A 20689-nucleotide genomic window follows, 5' to 3' on the forward strand; every position below is an offset into this window, starting at 1 on the left:
CCTCTTGTTGTAAGTCAAACCACATCCTATCACATATAGTCAATGTGTCTCTGCCCAATATACTTTGGAAAAACACTCACTATTCCTCTGAGCCATTGTTCAATGACAACTATACAAGCTTTGATGGTTGAGGTGCCTCCCCAACAACTTCAAGATGATCTCAGACCTCCTGAATCCTGGTGAGGAAGGAATATATGCCTTCACCCTTCATCATCCTGATGCTCCTGAGCTTCTCCTGTAGGAACATCTTCCACTTCCTGGAAGTGTTCTGATACAACTGAACGAGAGAATCCCACATTTCCTTGGTTGTTCTTTTTTTTTTTCCACATGTGAGACTACATCGTCCCAGACTCCATCGAGGATCAATCTCTTCACCTTTGCCATCTCCTTCATATATTCCTTGAGCTGATCCACATCTTGGGGTACTGCTACCACATTGTCCATATAGGTTTTAGGTCACATTCATCCATCATGAAGATCATCCTTGCCTTCCAGATGACAAAGTTGGAGGCTCCCTCCAATCTATCTTGACCTCTAAGCCTAGTTGTGCCCATCTCTAAATTTGGTTGAAAATATCCCTATGTCCCTCTACTTGACTGTTGAACCTGCTACTCACACTCCCTTCTTGAGTGAGAAACTTTGCTCATAGCTCCTGCCAATCTGCAATAGGAAAAACGTATTTCTAAAACTTGAAACCCCTTGAGAGAAATTTCCCTCTATGTGTGCTCCTTCTCTTCCACCCGACGCTGATTCTACTATTGCAAACTGTTGCAAAACCCTTCTGCACCCAAACAAAGGAATTTGATCAATGAAAATCTGAGCTACTGTTGCCCCCTCTGCCTGCTGGAATCACCTTTTCTAGCAAGTCCATTTTTTTGCCCACTTGCACTGAAAAATTGAACTTGCTCAAGTAATTCGCACGGTTGGCTTAGGCTCTACGCAACCTCCAGAAATTTGTCCCGCTACTCCCTCTTAAAAATGAATTTCTGCCTCCGCTTTTGAGCTTCCCCATCTCATTGATCCCGCTCTGATACCATGTGAAAATTTCAAAACTAAAATTCTATTGCAACAACTGATATTATTTCTTCTAACTATTGATTAAAGCAACAGTTTATCTCTACAACAACAATGAAATAAACACACTGCAATCTTCACAAAAAAATACTGCAAAAAATAATAGCGCTGGAAACTGAGAAATATTCTAACACACACACATAAAAATTGACACAATTATTTTTGGACAAATGTCCCTGGAAAAACCCAACTTGGGAAAATTGGTGCAACAACTAAGGGGTTTTATTATTATCCAACAGTGAAATAATCTGAGTACAATCTAGATGCTAGAAATTGACAATCATGCAAATAAAGTATTGGAAAAAATTATCTAAGGGAAATTACCCTCACTCTGAGCAATCCTGACACTGTCTAACCTCTAAAAAGATAGTCGTTCAACTGGGCCTGCGTAGGCTCTGCGTCATTTTGGTGTTTCTTGCCATACATGTTTCTTGAATCAACTGCCAATATATCCATCTTGCCTATTGCTAACTGGGAAAACGCTTCTCCTTCCCTCTAGAAACTAATCCCAAATTATAGAACTGAAAATGTATTCTCCTCGAGCAAAATTGAACTGACCTTTTGAGGCTTCTACACTGCCTCTGTGCAACCTCCTAAAGAAAATCTCAGCTTCTCTGCAAAGTACTCACCGGATCTGGAAAATCTTCCTCTGGCTTCACTGTCCCTGCCCCTCTCTGTCTCTGCTTCCTTCTTTGGCTCGAACTCTTCTGGCAACTGCTGCTGCTCTCTGGAAAATCGAACTCTCCAAGGAAATCGATCTCAAGTGTGTGTTCTCCATCTACCCATCGACTTCTTCTTATAATCTTTTGTTGAGACTCCAACGACCAAGATTAAATCTTATTCGATGGCTGAGATTATTACCTAGTTGATCCGTGTGAATTTCTAGATGATTCTCACCTTTCTAAATCAGTGCTGATTAATTGGCCACTTTTCCTAAGTTTAGACTTAGGAAATATTTAAAATAGGCTAATAATATAATTGAGACACTTCTAGGTGGAATTTCCAGAAATGATGTTTGAGTTATGGAGAACTCTTGTGTTTTAGCCTGTCCACAAAGTTTCGAGACTAGAACACCTCTAATGCTACAAAAACTAACACTTGGTTGGAATTTGCATGAGTTAATATGAATTATTTCCTTATTGTGATCAATGAGCACATGTACTAGTTATTGTGTTGATTTTATGACTGATTTGTCATGGATTCATTCTGGTTATATGTTGGTTATAGGCATGGTTAAATGATGTGCTCTTGTTATGGATCTTGTTCATGATTTGATAAGCTATTGAATGGTTATGTGAATGCATGGGCTAACTAGTGTTGTTGCAGCTAGTTTGAGAGGGCATTGAGCCTTCTTGATGATTCCTTGATGAAGTTAAGGAGACATTGAACATATATGCATTCATGACCTATAGTTACTATGTTTACCATGTGTTTGATGAAATGTTCTCATGTGTTTGGCAACTTTTGAGCAAGATCTAGCCTTAGTACTTATCATATAGACTTGTCATCACCTTAAACTTGATTCTGGAAAGTTTTGGGCTGTTCTGGGTAGTGGCCTGTAGGCTAGCCCTGAAAATGTGGCATTGTTTTCGTGGCCGCATGCATGGAATTAGGAAATTTCGGCTGCAACCATATGGAGGGAGGTCTATGCGTGAAACTGGAGCTTTCCAGCCACACTCACAATGGCTTATGCATGCGGTTGGGTTGTGAGCTTAGTTAAAAAGAAGTTCCAACTCAGAGTCTAAGCACCATGTTTTGTGGTCAGACACCCAAGTTTGTTCCAGCTCAGAGTCTAAGCACCCATGGTTGTGGTCTGATGTCCCTAATAGGTTTCAATAAGTTTCCGATTAGTAGACCCCACTTCCATAACTGGAACTTGGATGTTGGGTCACGTCATAGTAACTCTCAACTCATGTTTACTTGGAGAGCTTGTAAGATCAGGTAAATGTGGGATGGGGTGGTTACATGACTTGTGGTCCAAGCCTCATGTAGTGTAATGGCCTAGAGGAAGGTTCAAGAATGGGGGCGACACTATGATAAGAAATTAAAAAAATATGTAAAACAATGGGCCAACACCTCTAAATCATGTCCCAAATGACGGACCATGCCAACACTTTGTACCAAAGGCACTCCCATGAATCATGCAAATGATTTTCAAGCCAATTGAATAAACCCTAAAATCCTCGGCCAACTTAATGATGTTTAGTGAAAGGGGTGGCTTCCTCCAAAATGGCTGAATAAGTGATTCAAATGTTGCTCCAATATCTCCACATAATATCTCAAATGAGGGCCCATGGTCAAACTTTGGGTCAAGGCACTTCATGAAGCATGGAGGATACTTCTACAAGTCAAAATCTGGGTCATAAAACTCCATCTAGCTAAGTGACATCAAATTATAATGAAATAAATCCTCATTCTAGCTCATTTAATATTCAAGTCAATGCTTTAAGGCAAGTCCACATCATCCAAGTTACACCAAGAGAATGACACATCATTTGATTACCCCAATGGCTACTATAAGTGTTGTAGGTTCAAATCAACCCTCATAATCAACTCATGAATCCACATGAAATGTCAACAATATTAATACACATCATCACACGTGCTCAAAATGAGTGCCACATAATCAAAGTGATCTCTCCACATCATCAAAGACCCCATTGTTGTCATAATACTACCATGGCTACCATGCCATCAAATTAGTCTTCCTTTCAAGTGATAATTAGCCCACAAATGGCAATTCTAAAGGTCTTCCAACGGAAATACATAAGAGGTGTCCAACTGTCCATAAATAACCTCATAATCACTTTGGGGGGTGTGATCCATGCCTTGGAATGTGTGAAATGCCTCAAACAACATGAATTGCCTTGGGAAAAAAGAATGTGCCTTAAAATTATAATGTAACTAGGTCATGAAGGAGGGTTATTCCATCCCACAAGCTACTTCGCCTATAAAAGATTTAGTAGTAGTACTGTTACTACAAAATCTAGTAGCCTAGTGCAAAGCCTCACTAGGTACTCTAAGTCTAAGACAACAATGAGAGTAGTCACCACTGTCACCTTAGTGGCTCCTCCTTTGCTGTTTTGTGGTAAGATGTTAACCCTACAAGGGAGACTTCCCCAACAAGATTTAGAGGTTCAATAATTCATGGATTCCTAAGACAAATACCCTCTAAGGAGTTTGCTAATTTATACACCCAATAAAGGAATTCAGTGCATAAAGGGTTAGGGTGAAAAGTAGATGATAGGTTTAAGGAAACAAATGGCTAAGGCTAGGAGGCTGACATAGTGAAATGAACTGTTGTATATCTAAATTTGTAGTTTTTGTCAAAGGTTTAAAAAATTAGAAACCATTGCCTTAGATGCTATATATCATTTTATTGCTTTACATGGAAATCAAGTGCTTACTAAAGTCACCATGCTTGACCAACTCCTATCATACAACATACTCCTTAGTAGGTCATGGAGTGATGCCATATTGACTATCTCTTCCACCCTCTTTGATAAAGTGAAATTGTTTCATAAAATAAAGACTTTATGTAGTGAAAATGGATTGTAAACTATTCATTTGTTATAATCACTTTACAATCATTATACTCATTCATTCTATCTTTAAATAATTTTTCACTTCTTCCCAAAATGAATCCTACCCTACTTAAAATTTTTCATTATCTTGAATTCCCTAAGATTTTGAAGCCATTTTTTTCTATATTCAATACTTTTCATTATCTTGAATTCCCTAAGATTTAGAAGCCATTTTTTTCTATATTCAATACTTTTCATTATCTTGAATTCCCTAAGATTTAGAAGCCATTTTTTTCCTATATTCAATAAAATCCACCCTCTTTTATTTATGCTTAACATTCTTCATTAAATCTTAAAAAATGAATAATTTTGTTTTATAGCTTTTTCATTGCACGTTTTATAGCTTTTTTTTAATTGCACAACCTACTTTTAAGTAGAGTCCCTTGCAAATTGACCAGATTCAAATGACTAATCGTATTATGAATAAAGTTGTTCTAATATGCACTTGCATGCTCCTTATTAAGGGCGGGCATTAAACATGGGTTTTTGTTGGGTAAAATTAATATAGGAAAAACTGAAAGATAAGAAGCCGAAGTAAGAGGGCTGAAAAAACTCTCTTCATATGACCATCCTCATAAAGCAACGTTTCTAAAGGGGTTTGAATACTCGGATGATAGTTCTCATCCTCGAGTGCTTTGGGGGACTTGGTGTTTTCTCCCAATCCTAAAACTAAATGTTATTATCTGGAATAGGAGAAACAAGATTACAGCAGCAGCGAAGGACAAATGAAAGGGCCGCAGGGGATTAGCCATGCTCAAAACACTTGTACCAAGTTCCGAATGTAAGTGAAGAACTACCTCATTATCTGCACCACCAATATGGTAAAATCTTGCTTCATTTTTTCACCCCTTCTTTTAAATTCTGGACGAGTGAAGAGAGATAGAAAGAAAAAGTGTGTATCCAAAGAAAATTTTCAATCGATATCCGTCAAAATTCGAATTTGCCAAGTAATTGATGTGTCTTACTGCTCACTCAGGAAGGTTCAAACCCTGCCGACGCAACAGACAACAAACTTACATCTCGAAGAAGTTGTCTGGTTTATTTATTAAAATTTTCCAGAAGACAGAATTACAAGTTATCGGCCTTGAGGATTTTCTTTTCGTACGTTATCTGATCAGGCCAGGCCGTCAGAATGAATAAATAACAATAATAATAATAAGATGGAACAATTTCCACTCCCCAACAAATTGTAAAAAGTTGTTAGAGCCCTCCCTTGTCATTCTACTCTAAAAATTATTAGAGCCCTCCGTTCTTATTCTACTCCAAAAGTTATTAGAGCGCTCCCTTGTTATTCTATTGAATGTGAAATGGTATTTGGAATTGGAATTGGAATTTTAGGAACACAGCACGTTGGGACCGAACAGAGAAGAGTATCAACGTGGAACGAAATCCCAGGATATCCGGCTCCTCGCTTAAGAGAGACAAGTCACAAGAGATGACTAGAAAAATATGAAATCATGTGAGTATAACATGAAATTGGATGGCTAGTCACTTACAAGAGTCAAGGAGGCTCGTTTTTGCCAGAAACACTCACCTTTCATTTAGAGTAGATTAGATAACATAAAATAAGATTATTTTTATTAATATTCAACAAATGACCTCTAAAACAGGTCAATGGGGTTGCTAGTTCCAGTGCTGTCAGTACAATGTGGGAACGCTAATAAGGCTCCTATAAAAAGCAAGATACAGAAAGTAAAGTATGGATCTATTGAAGAGGAACATATGGGGTGGGAAAAGGTTTCAAGGACTTAAAAGAATGCCCTGAACCTAACATTAAAACTGGCATTATACAGAATGAAAAAATGCTGCTATAAATGAAAATAAACGCTGTAACTAAAATCTGAGCTGAAAATTGGAGAACCGATGGCTTAAAATTAAGACATGAATTTTCAGGACTGGAAAACTGAATTTTCAAACAGAAATCTGGAAAATTTGTCAGCCAATGGGAAAACAATAAAAACTGGAAAAGAGACTTGTATTGCAATTCTTTATTATTTTCATTTAGATCAGATAAAGTAACTTTCCCAAGAAGGTATGTGCACTGTTATCGTAGAATCTAGCACCTTAGTGCAAAGCTCCACTAAGTACTTCAGGTTAATGACAACAATGTGATCAATCACCACTGTCACCTTAGCAACTGTTCATCTTCTGTTCTGTGGTTGGATATTATCCCCACAAAGAAGGCTTCCCTAGCAGATCTTAGAGATTAGATAACCCAAGTACCCCTAGGCTAAGTACTCTCTAAAGGTTCTACTAAAATCACCTAAGAATAATGTTCAATAAGTAATTCCCCAGGTGGAATGAGATGTGATTCCAAGGTAATGAGTTCAGGACCCTATGGCTTAGTCTAGAGGGCTCAAATAGTTCTGAGAGACTCAAATAAGTTCTCAGACACATGTTACCTTTAAATTACCAATTGCTTTTATAAATCACGGTTTATAGCAGCACAATTTACAATATGCCATTTTACATCAACAATAACAAAAATAGCCTAAAATTGATAATGAGCAAGTAATAAACCAAGGCTATTTAATGGATAAACAAGGAAATAGACTGCAACAAATTTCAGTGGCTGAAAATGCCTAGAACAATGAGAAAACCCTAGACGTCAGCAGCAATTTATGGCTGGAAAATGCATGAAAAATGATATTTATGCTTTTCCAATCTAATATATGCAAAGCCTAGCCCTAGGACAATAAGGTCCAAAGTATTTTATGCTATTAAATGTATATTTTGGCATAACCTAACCCTAATTTATCCTAGAAAACATAAAAATAAAATTTAGGGCTTTACATTTTATTTTAAGATGATTGATACCCATGAATCACGACCCTTATAATACGGGTCTTATAGCGAGATGGGTCACTCGCATAGAACCCACGGTTCTTACCCGTACCCATGAAGACCCACATTAAACTCATCTACCCACATTAAACTTGCGTTGAACTTGCATAAGACCCATGAAGACCCTCAAAATTTGACCTTTTTAATTTTTTTTTTCTTTAATTTTAATTTTTAATTTAATTTAACTTATTTTTATTTATTTATTTTTTGTTTTTTGTTTTGTTTTTTGTTTATTTTTTGTTTTTATTTGTACTTTGCCGAGTCTTATACATGTCTTATACGGGTCATTCCCGAGTCTTATACGGGTTGTCGAGTCAATAGCCAAACGAGTCTTATACGAGTACGAGTCGTGCAACACTGATTGATACACTAGTGTACTAGTGCCTTTCTCAATTAAGGGGCTAATGGAGTCAAAGATGAGGTTTATGGAAGAGGACCAATTGAAAAGAGTTATGAGAGAGAAAAGACTAGAATGAGGTTTCTCTTTATCAAAAACCCTGGCAACTTTTAATCAATTGGAGATAGAAACGCAAGGAAGCTGTATTAAGATTCCTTGATGATATTCTTGCAAAAGGAGATGTTAGAGCCATAAAATATTCAACCCATATGGTGAAAATTTAAGTGAAAACATAATTCTACATCAATTACATAATGGAAGAAGATACTTACAATAAACTTACACAAAATCACCATAGAATCAATTTTATCATCCAAGAGAAAATTCATTCTAATCACAATATCTTCCCCAAGACAATTCGCTCATTCAGTGCTCCATAGTGACCAAGAGAAAAGAGACTATTAGTGCACACTCTCCAAATGTGTAATTGTGTGACCATGATCCAAGGCTAGAGCGACTTCCCTCTACTTCTATAATCTTTCCATAGATCTGAGTTGTTGAGGCCAAGTCCGAGCCCCTGTAGGCTTGTTCTTCTAATACGAGTCTCCTATTTATTCTGGTCTTCACAGCAGATCCGAGTTCTTCATAGATCCACAATTCCACAGCTTGAAAGCAATGTCACATGGCTCGGGTTCGAGTTTGGGTTCGACAATGATTAGGTTCGGTTTGAGTTCGAATGTTTTGATGAGGTTCGTCATTAGGTTCGTATATATATTAATTTAAAATGAATTATACTATAAAATAGTAAGAAATCAACATCAGTGAACATAAAAAATGCTATCACAGACATGGAAACTGCAAGGATAAATTACAAGCTTGAGTTGTGACAGGAAGTTATGATTTTTGATCTATGGACTTGGTCAATGGCTATGAGGTTCGATGAGGTTCGCCGAACCTCAATTTTTTTTTAAGGTTCGCCAAAATTCGAACCTCAAGGTTAAAGTTCGACGAACCTTGTGACATAGCTTGAAAGGTATCTAACACTGAAGTATGCCCAAAAATATCCCTAACTGTCCTCCTCGGCCTTCTGTCTTGTTTCTCTGCCTAGTCTCTGAAATCTTCACCGAAAATAGATGCTAAAATGAGGTGTCCAAACTCATATTAATACTGGTTTGATGTTTAAGATGAATGGAAGTATCTTATGGAGGGAGGCCGACATGACAGGCCTAGCACAGGTCGGCACAAGGACCAAATTAATATTCCTAACTTAAAAAATTAATATCTCCTAAACTATTTGGAGTTTGGGCCAAGTAATAGCTAATTGGAAAGCTAAAATTATGCTCTTCAAGATGGTGTAGGTGTCATTAAGGAATTTTGCCTCTAAGGTAGCAAAAAATATTTTTTAATGTGACAAATTATTTATGAGTGCAGAAATGGAGGCAGGGCATAATGCCTTTGAGTGTAGGGCTTCTTCATGGTTTGATTTCTTCATTGATTGTCTTCATAATCATGTCCTAGACTCCTAGCCTTCTTCAACATAGGATCACCATCATCATGTCCTTGCCTTCTTCAACATAGGGTCACTAGTGCAGAGATATTTCCTTAATCAAATGCAACATCATTATGTAGTCTTCATCATAAAGACATCAAGCTTCACATCATTGGAGATTTGTCATGTCATCACCAAATTATCGGAGGTGGGACATGTCATCATGTAGTGTTATCATCAAGATCAGTGATATGGTAGTCTTCCATTATGATCATCAAGATACATGATTGACACTTCATTTGTGTCTTGACATCTTAAACAAGAGTTGTAATCATCCTTTGGCAACTTCAAGAATATTTGCCATCCCAACCACTGGCATCAATGATTGACATCAACTATTCACATCAATGACAACCTAGATTAACAATCTCCCCCTTTGTCATTGATGGCAATCTTGTTGCCCTTTCAACATTCTCTCCCCCTTTGACATCAATGCCAAACGGGGTGCCCAAGTACTCCCCCTGTCAAGCTGCTTCTTTTCTTCACGAATAGTAGTTCTTCATAGGTATGTTACTCCCCCTGTCATGGTGCTCTTCTTTCTAGCAATGTGGTCCATGATAGATGTGTTTGAATTTCTTGATGTGATGAACCAACTCCCCCTGCCTTTATAAACTCCTTTAGCTCAAGAAAGATTGCTTGCTTTGTGATAAAATGGAAGAGATCATCAACATTAGTCCATTGGATGAGTAAGGAATCATACTCTTCAATGGAGTTGCTCCTGAGAAATGATCTATCAAAGAATGATTGCCAATATAACTCATCAAGGATTTCATAAGGCTCATTCAAGGATGGCTTCTGCAAGAATGCTTAATCATCATAAGCTCCCCCTAAATGTATGCATGGTCTTCCTTTTCGTAGAGTCTCTCCATCAAATACTTGGAATATCAAGGATGACTTTATCAAGTCAACAACATGTGTTATTGGCTAGTGTTCAAGAGACTTTTGGATTCTATTTGCTTCCTTCTCCATACTTGTGTAACTTTCTTCTCTGGCACGATTCTAGCTTGTGTAGGGGCCTAAGTCAAGTTACAATCATGTTCCATAGGTCCAATGTTATGACACTTGAAGCACTCTATGTTGTTCATGAATAAGAATTCATGACTTCTTGCAAAATTGCTTCTCGAAGATTGATGGGGATATGCCCTACAACCTTTTGCCATGTGCCCAAAGTTTGTACAAGAATAACAATAACCAAGAAATATACTTTGATACCTGCGAGAAGAAGGTTCCTTGATGTACTTCTGAAGTCTTTTTGCCTTGAGATCCTTTGATGATAACCATTGCTTCTTGCATCCTTGACACCATCTGCATTTCTTCTTGGAGGAGGGTTTCTTCCATAGTTGTCTTGACTCTTCTCCTTGCCTTTGCTGGAACTGGGAGCATCAACATTTCTTCTACGCTTCCTTACATCCTTGTTGTTTGAAGCATTAGGGTTTGCCTCATTCTTGCTTGAGGATTCACTTGCATAGCCAAGACATGATTTATCGAGGGGAGACCTTTGATGACTTAGGATGCCATCTAGGGTTTGAGAACTTTTCAAGTTCTTATTCAGCAAGTCAACTTCCTTTTTAAGAAAGACAATTTCTTCCTTCATTTCCTTGCATTCTTCATCTTTCTTTGATAGAATGATCTCCATTTCTTCCTTCATCTTGGTTGCTTCACATGATTGGGCCTTAAGAGAAGTGATTTCTGATTTTAACTTGGTGATTTCATCATCTTTTTCTTCTAGCTGGCATATCATGGTGTTTCTCTCTGTTTCTGCTTCATCAACTTATCCTTCTATGAATGTCAAAGCTTCTATCACCTTCTCAGCTCCTTGTGCTTGTTTCCTTGCTTCTTCTAGTTGAGATTAAGGGAGGAGACCTCTTCCTTTGATTGACCAATTTGTGCTTCAAGTTTGTTCAAGATTTTGTGCCTTTGTTCAAGGTGGCTTGACAAGGTATCTTCCCGTTTCTTTGCCTTATCTAATTGTTTGTCATGGATATGACTTCTTCATGATGCTTTCTCTTGTTTTGATGAAATTCTTCCTTAATCTTGGCCAGCGCCTCATCTCTTTCTTGTACTTGAAACTTGACAAGGTCAACTTCCTTCCTTGTCTTGCCCTGGTCACCAACTTGCGCTTTCTTCTTAAGTTCCTCATTTTCGTTTTTCAAATTGTTAATCTCTTCTATGGTAGCCATAAGTTTAGTGAGGAGATTTTCTTCAAAATCTTCTTCATTCTCTTCATCTTCTAGATCTTCTTTAGCCTTGATGTTATCCCTCTTATCTTCAGCTTCCTTGATGGGTTTTGGATTTCCTTCTTGCTTTCCATCATTTTCTTGACTAGAGATCATTGTCAATGCTCCTCTTGAGTGAAGATCATGAAGTTTATCCCATATGCCTTTTGCTGACGAACATTTTTCAAAATTGGCCTTCATAGGATCTGGTAGCCCATTCAAGATTGCTTTCATTGCTATTATATTATGTTCCTTGGATTCTCCATCCATCATGCTATTAATAATCACCAATTTTCAGACTTCAATTGCTTGAGTCTTTAAGAAATTCCTCATTCTTGCCTCCCATATATCAAAGTTTCCATTGAACAATGGAGCCTTCACAAATTGATTGATTTCAATTTTGGTGGTTGAGGGAGACACATCTTTAGGAGGATTGGAGACTTTCTTTCTTGGCTTCACCATTTGTGTTCTAATGATCAACCTTCAAGCTGTTAGGCGTTGAGTGAAGGAACTGGCTCTGATACCAATTGTTGGAAACACTGGGGGGGGGGTGAATCAGTGTTCCTTTTCAATTGTTACTTTTACTAGTTAGATCACTTATATTTAGAACACAAAATTAACAATAGAAATAAATGCTTTTATTAATATAATCTTTACAATGAATCAAGTACAATATAGGTAGGTCTCCAAACCTAGATGAAGACACCCAGGCTCCAACTTGGGATGTGCTAAACACCTACTTGGACTTTAGTGAGGCTCCGACCTCTAGGGCTTCAACCCTATTTTATCCAACGCACCAACCTTGAGTTTAGGAGCACAAACTCCAAGGACACCAATCCTATAGCTTCGCTTTGTCAAGATATGTTTGGTTGTACTTCACGAATCCCAAAGTCTTATTCACCGAGCCCTATCAATCTTCAGCAATGCCTTCACTTAGTCTCCACGTCGTGTCATCGATGACAATCTTGTTCTTCACATGAAGGTGTTACCATTGCTCTTCATGTTACGCAAACAAAACTTCTTCAAGGTCACCTCATGACGGCTTCAATGTATCATCATCTCCAAGGGTGCCTTCAGGAACAACTTCTACGAGTCTTCCAAATGTCTTCAAGAATTCTTCAAAGTGTCTTTAATATACTGCCCCAAGAACTCTCCAAGAGTTCCAAATTTCACTGCCCAAGGCTCTTAACACTTTACTATCCAAATACTTCACTGCTCTAAGACTCCTAGTACTCCACTGTCCAAATACTTTACTGCTCCAAGGTATGTCAACTATCTGCTGTCCAAGGTATTACTTCAATGATGCTCCAAAGACTGCTCCACAAATCCTTAAGTCAATACAAAAGGCTTTTGAATGAGACCACTCCAAGGTTGTCTTCAAGAGTATTCTCAAAGCAGCTCCAAATCCACTTCAATATATACAAAAGACTGTCAAGAGATGTTTCCAAAAACAAGCTCTTACAAACCAATGTCAAATATGTACTTCCAATCTTGGAGGCAGAGTCTTTTTATCTATCACATGTATCACTGTTATATAATGGTGATTGACCACACTTTCCTTTGAGCACTACTTCCACAGGTTGTTGTACTTCGGATCACAAGTCAATAAACTGAGCAATTATAACTCCACAGATCAGAGCTATCTCAAAGGTGGCTATCTGAGCTTACTGCACTAGGTAGCTTCCACACTTGTTTGAGATATCTATTACCGGGCTGCAAACTAATGTGACTGCCCTTAAACTTGCAGCTTTTCCACAAGTCCGAGTCTCTTCTATTCTGAGCCCTCCATAGAGTTAAGCTACAGGTGAAGTGTAGATCAACCGAGCTCCTAAACAAGTCTTTGGACCGAAGTTTAGATGATTGTCACAAGACTGTGACTTTGGTCTTCCACAGGCAGCTGTCTAGAGTGCAGAACTGAGTTATTACAGTGGGTGATCCGACCCTCCAAAACTCCACAAATCTACACAACTGAGCTATAATCTTTCCATAGATCTGAGTTGTTGAGGCTAAGTCTGAGCGCCTATAGGCCTGTTCTTCTAATCCAAGCCTCCTATTTATTCTGGTCTTCGCAGCAGATCCGAGTTCTTCATAGATCCACAATTCCACAGCTTGAAAGATATCCAACACTGAAGTATGCCCAAAAATATCCTTAACTGTCCTCCTCGGCCTTCTGTCTTGTTTCTCTGCCTTGTCCCTGAAATCTTCACTGAAAATAGATGCTAAAATGAGGTGTCCGAACTCATTAATACTGGTTTGATGTTTAAGATGAATGGACGTGTCTTATGGAGGGAGGCCGACATGACAGGGCTAGCACAGGTTGGCTCAAGGACCAGATTAAGATTCCTAACTTAAAAAAATTAATATCTCCCAAACTATTTGGAGTTTCAGGCCAAGTAATAGCTCATTGGTAAGCTAAAATTATGCTCTTCAAGATGGTGTAGGTGTCATTAAGGAATTTTGCCTCTAAGGTAGCAAAAAATATTTTTTAATGTGACCGATTATTTATGAGTGCAGAAATGGAGGTAGGGCAGAATGCCTTTGAGTGTAGGGCTTCTTCATGGTTTGATTTCTTCATTGATTGTCTTCATAATCATGTCCTAGCCTTCTTTAACCTAGGATCACCATCATCATGTCCTTGCCTTCTTCAACATAGGGTCACTAGTGCAGAGATATTTCATCAATCAAATGCAACATCATTATGTAGTCTTCATCATAAGGACATCAAGCTTAACATCATTGGAGATTTGTCATGTCATCATCAAACTATCGGAGGTGGGACATGTAAACATGTAGTGTTATCTCAAGATCAGTGATATGGTTATGATCATCAAGATACATGATTGACACTTCATTTGTGTCTTGACATCTGAAACAAGAGTTGTAATCATCCTCTGACATCTTCAAGAATATTTGCCATCTCGACCAATGACATCAATGATTGACATCAACTATTGAGATCAATGACAACCTAGATTAATAGTTTATTCTTTCGCAGTTTTATTTGTGTAGATTGCAGTGTGATTTATTCAGTATTTGCTGTAGCAAACAATAAATAAATTGTTAAATTAAATTAACAATTAGGAGAATGATTTCCTGTTGCTGCAATAGGATTCCGGTTTGGAATTTTCACATCTCTCACACGTGCGGACTGTAACTAGGGCACACTTTCAGCTGCAAAAGGATGAAATTGCAGCCAAATCAGGAAGGGGTATCAAGGGTCAACGAAGTTTGGGAATACAAGCCAAGTCATTAGAGAAGGATCTGTTGCCCAAGCGAAGGAGAAGAGGAGTTGTCTTCACCATGATTCTGCCTCACATGCAAACTATGGTTACTGCAGGAAAGAGACGAAAATCACAGTCAAGGTGCATGTCCGAGTTTTTGATGAAAAGACATATTTGAAGCAAAGAGACTCGGATTGACTTTGCTAAAAGTCAAGAAGAATTGTGACTTGGTCTTGGAGGAGTAATTTGGTCAAGGGTCTGGGTCTTGGAATTCATCAATTGAAGATTCTATAAGAATAATTTGTGTGGGTTTTCCTCTCAGTTTGGACAGGTTTTGGCTCTGGCTAATCACCTATATCTTTTGTCCTTTGTCTTATTGTTCTTTATGGTTTGGTAGCTGTTTGATGAAGAAAAACTCTAATAAGAAACAAATGAAAAGAAGAAGCTAAGTATTAAAAGTAAAAATACATCAGAAGCAGTTATCATTATAAGAGAAATCACCTACAGTGGCTGCCCCTATATTTCTCAACATGGTATCAGAGCTAAGGTGTCAAGTCAAGAAAGGGCAATTTAATAAGGGACACTCGAAATTCGAACTACTATAAGATCATCAAGGGCATCAATCATCAAGAAGATCCTCTCATCTCCAAAAGACAAGGATTACATCATCATCTTGAAGGAAGTCTCTAGAAATGACCTCAAAAGACCCTACCTCTGCTCAAATAAAAGAAATCTGCAAATCAAAGCATCTTGAAGTCTACTCGTCAAAACAGAAGCAAGAAGAAAATCATTGACATCATCATACAGGGTTCAAGGTTTTGATGAAGTTCTGAAGTCTCAAGTTCTGACCTCAAAACAGTGAAGAAATTACAGTGAACTATATCACTGTCTCAAGAAGTGGAAGGCCTAATTTAAATAATTAAAGCAATTCAAGCCCTTTGGCAAGAGAAGCAAACATCCGAGCCTTAAAGAAAATGACTGTTTTCATCCCCTCAAGAAGCAACAACCGAATTTCTGGGCATCATCGAACTCCTCAAGAAGATCATTAAAAATGAGTTGTACTCATATCACTAATTGCATATCCCAAATCTATGGAGAAACAAATCTATGTGGCACTAAGAAGTTCAAGCACCAATCATACACTCATACTTGTAGCATGATCACTCGTTCAAAAGAACTGATAATCATTGATATTAATATATTTTTAGTAAAGCAGTCAATTCAAGAATAAGTGCAACCAAAGGACTCCCGTTATGAAGTTCTAAAGACTTGTAGCCATCAAGGTAGCAAAAAGGAGCTACAATAATTCCATGTCTTAAAGAAACTCTTGAAGAAGCAGGTCACATCAAGAGAGCAGTAAAAGAAATTTTGAGAGATATCAAAAAGTACAACATAAATACCTTTGTGAAGAAAGCATGGCATCTCAGGGAGGTATCCATGAGGTATGTGTGATATTTTTGTTATTGTTAAGGGTCCATCATAAAATGTTATAGGGTTGAAGTTATGACTCTAGGGTTTGTGTTGATGGCTCATAAGAAACCCTAGTATTTAGAAACCCGAATCTTAAAGTACTTGTTCCCTATGATTTGACTTCTAGGGTTTGTTAGGATTCTAGGGCATGGGAGAAACCCTAGTGTAATGTAATATGATTTAGGGTTTGAAGAAACCCTAGGATTACCTCTTGGTTGCATATAAACCCTAGAAGGATAACTTGACATCATGTTTTGGTAACATATTTTGCTTGTGGTACTTGTTAATTAGTATTGCAGGTACAAGAAGTAAAAGATGGATGGGATGATCCTTTGAGAAGCATTATGGAAGAAGGGAACTAAACAGACCCTTAGACACTATTCATGATGTAGATAGCAAGAAAAAATGAAAGATGAAAGATCTCTGCCATGGTTGAAGAATGCTAAGATGTATCTTAGTAAGAAGGTATCATAGTAAGCATACAATTAAAGCAAGAGCTCATGTCACAACTGAAGTAAAAGTCTAAATATTTGTAGCAATCATAATAGGGAAAAGTAGCTTTTGGTAACCTTGTTAGAAGCATAAGTAGCACTTATGGAAGAAGGAAGTCATCTTGTATAGATCTCATCATACATCATTAGAAAGGAGCATTTGCAGGATAAGGATGCTCAAGGTCCTTCATAGGAATCTTCAATAGAAGCTTCATCCCTTGGAAGAAGCAAGTGTCTCGCTAAGAATACCACCTTGGATGGGATTCACGATTTGGAAGAATGATGGTATGATGACTAAGGAATGCAGCACGTCGAGATGGTTGAAATTCTCTCAATCAAGGAATGAAACCTTCTAGAAGTCTAGATGACCAAGAGAAGGAAAAAGAGGTATATATTCATATGTTTGATAAGTTAGGTCATGTCATTATATAGTTACAGATAGCATGGATAGATACTCTACCTCATGAGTATGATCAAAGGAAAGGGTTCTCTTCTGGAAATGCATAAAGGCATGATTCACATATTGACTAGATGAAATCAACATAATATGTCCTCATATGAGGTGGTTGACAAAGATGGAGGAACTATGGTTTGAAGTTCTTGAGAAACAATATGTGAAGAAAAGAAAGAAGAGATCATGAAAGATGCAACTATGATCACTAGGAGATTGTCATCTGATAAATAGGAGAATTGGTCATGATATCTCCATGGGAAAGATATGAAGACTTTGGGAAAGTTTGAAAAGAAAGAAGACCCTTGACAATTGAATATCTTGGAGATGTGTCAATATGAATGTAGGATGTCATGATGAAGGGCCATCACAAAAAGTAATTTTTGATTTGATGTTCATTTCTGATTTTTGAACAATATCTGGATGGGCTAATACAGGGCTACCGAAATAAAGGTGTGGTTGTCATCTACAACTGGTACTCTTGTAGTGGGATGGAAGATCCTGAAGGAGACATGAAATGGAAAAGGTAGCTGTATAAGGAAAATCCAGATATGGTCTAATGGATCACTCTCCGATGAAAGGAAGGATGACATGACTGCCCTGATTCGAGAAGGAAAGTGATGGATGGCTGATGCCCTACAAAGAAGTCCCAAAGATGAAGGCTCCATAATATTAACTACAAGCAACTGAAGGTCCCATGGAAGAAAGAGTTGCTGCAGGAAACAGGGCCCTAGTTAAGAGGGAGCTTGGAAGCAAGTTTCTAATTAAGAAGAAACTTGGAAGCAAGTCCCTAAGCTAAGAGGGAGCTTGGACAAGTCCCTGGTTAAGAGGGAGCTTGGGTACATTCCTTTTATAGGAATGGGTACATTCCTTCATAGGAATGGGTATATCCTCCCTACTTGAGAGGGAGAGAGAGGCACATCATTCTTGTCTTCACTTGGGAAGAAAGAATGGAGGATGGGTAAGCATCTGGCATCTGATACTCTTTGAGGTTGTGGTAGGGCATCCAAGATAAGAGTAGTCGTAAAGGGCCGATATTCTTTGAGGACTGGGAATCCAAGATAAGAATAGTCCTGGGAGGACATACCTTGTGAACACCTGGGTGGGGTATGCTCCTTGAGAGATAATGATGAAGGTGTCTATAAATCATTGGTCTCGCCAACATTGTGCTTTGATCTTGTGGAGAGATAGAGCTGTTAGTGAAGGCCTTGCTATGTGACAATCCTAGATGATATGATGCTATACATATGGGTTACCAATCTGACTCTTCTTGAGAATTCTTCAGATTGAGAATGTCCAAGTACCTTGTATGGATTATGAATACCCTCCCTAGTTAAGAGGGAGTGTTGAAATATGTAACTAGGTTCAGTATTCATAATGGCATATGTAATCATGATTTTATGTAATTGATGTAAAGAAGAAAAATAAAATTATTTTGTTATGCTTGAGGCATGGGTTTCATGCTGAGGGAGTTTTATTTTTGTAGGTAAAGCTCCCATTGAGAGCTTCTAGGGCTTGTCATGTGGTCTACAGGTCAAATGAGTCTTTGTCATGTATAAGAGACCCTTCTTGGACATGTTATATATTACAAAAGAAATTATATTCTATAGATTGTCAGGGAAACCCCTCCAAGACCAAGTATACAAGCTACAAGTCAAGTCGGCCTATATGCTTCTTCAAATCAGCCTGCTAATGAAGTCGGCTTATTTTGGAACACAACAATGCCTATATAAAGGAGGATTCGACCTGTCTCAAGAAGACTCACTCAAGTACTAAAAAAGTTCGATCAAGAGACAAGAAGGAGCCTCATACCCTAGCGAAGAAAGGAGAAACATAAGAAGGAAGAAAACAGATGTGTTTAGGTCTATTTTGGGTCATCTCTCTCACACGTGCAGACTGTAACTAGGGCACACTTTCAGTTGCTAAAGGTGAAATTACAGTCAGATCAAGGAGTATCAAGGGTCAACGAAGTTTGGGAATACAAGCCAAGTCATTAGAGAAGGAATTGCTGCCCAAGCGAAGGAGCTATCTTCACAATGATTTTGCCTCACATGCAAACTAGGGTTACTGTAGGAAAGAGCTAAAAATCACAGTCAAGGTGCAGGTTCGAGTTTTTGATGAAAAGACAGATTTGAAGCAAAGAGACTTGAATTGACTTTGATAGGATTCAAGAAGAATTGTGACTTGGTCTTGGAGGGGTCATCTGGTGAAGGGTCTAGGTCTTAGAATTCATCAATTGAAGATTCTATAAGAAGAAGAATTTGCACAGGTTTTCCTCTCAGTTTGGAGAGGTTTTGGCTCTGGCTGATCACCTATATCTTGTGTCCTTTGTCTTATTGTTCTTTATGGTTTGGTAGCTGTTTGTTGAAGAAAAACTCCAACAAGAAACAAATGAAAAGAAGAAGCTAAGTATTAAAAGTAAAAATACATCAAAAGCAATTATCATTATAAGAGAAATCACCTACAGCGGCTGCCCCCAGATTTCTCAACACAGACGAGTTGGGGAGGTAGCAAATGAGCTGGAGCTTCCACCTGGGAGCAAGGTACATAACATATTCCATGTCTCTTGTCTGAAAAAGGCTTTGGGACAATAGGTCACGACAGCAACAGAGTTGCCAGTGGCTACTTATGGATGATGAGGGGCACCTGATTTTGATACCTGAGACCATCTTGGAGATATGGGAGAGGAAATTTCGGAGTAGAGTGGTTAGCAATTTTTGGTGTGGTGGAAGGATTTGCCTGAGGAGGACGCCACCTGGAAGGGGGAGTAAATATTACAACACTCGACATTGCAGTTGCTCGAGGACAAGAAACATTTGGGAGGGGAGCACTGTAGTATTCCCTCCAAATAAAATTCTAGTCGGGTCTGAAATTCTGTAAGTTTGATGGTGAACGATTTTGGGCCAAGAACTTAGGAAACGCGGGTATGTGGCATCAAATTAAATTTTGGAAGAAAAGGAAGTTGCAAACATTTTTTTATTATTATATATAATACTACTTAAGCACCCACGGGGGATTTGAACCAGTGACCTATCGCAAGGAGTGCCTTAACAGCGCACCCATTCACCGTCAATCCAAAGCCCCGTGGGCTAGGAGGTTGCAAACATTAGAGCTAAAGGAAGAATCAATTGCAAAGTGGAATATGGGGGCCGCTCCAAGAAGGAATTCGAATTCCCTTTAAGAATTCGACATGGAGGGAAAAACGAGAGAGAAGAGGGTTGAATTGTGGAGCTTGCAAGGAGGAAGGAAGAGAAACGATTATAAATAGAAGGTGAGGCCTCCATTTTGGGACTTTTGGCCATTTTCAAATTTGAACCCTAGTTCGCTTGCGCTACTCAGCCAAGTCAACACGTGCTGCTTAGTACCAAATATTTCTGGATGGGAATCTCACCTCTTCCTTCGATGGAATTCAAGTGCCATCCTAGGAGAGTCCAGCATTACACTTTGAGAGT

The 20689-nt window shown here is 38.4% G+C and overlaps 1 long non-coding RNA gene across 1 annotated transcript in view; it reads left to right on the forward strand.

Moving 5' to 3' along the window:
• The first annotated feature begins 5098 nt into the window (after positions 1-5098).
• Positions 5099-20689, forward strand: part of LOC149228581 (uncharacterized) — a 58435-nt gene continuing 42844 nt past the window's right edge. Inside the window, exon 1 of the long non-coding RNA XR_016247217.1 lies at positions 5099-5439. This is a non-coding gene — a long non-coding RNA (uncharacterized LOC149228581). The remainder of the gene's footprint in view (positions 5440-20689) is intronic.

The sequence above is a fragment of the Pinus tabuliformis genome, chromosome J, assembly GCF_031772625.1.
Source record: "Pinus tabuliformis cultivar Carrire ecotype Pingquan chromosome J, CPIR1, whole genome shotgun sequence".
In the NCBI taxonomy this organism is placed as follows: Eukaryota; Viridiplantae; Streptophyta; class Pinopsida; order Pinales; family Pinaceae; genus Pinus; species Pinus tabuliformis.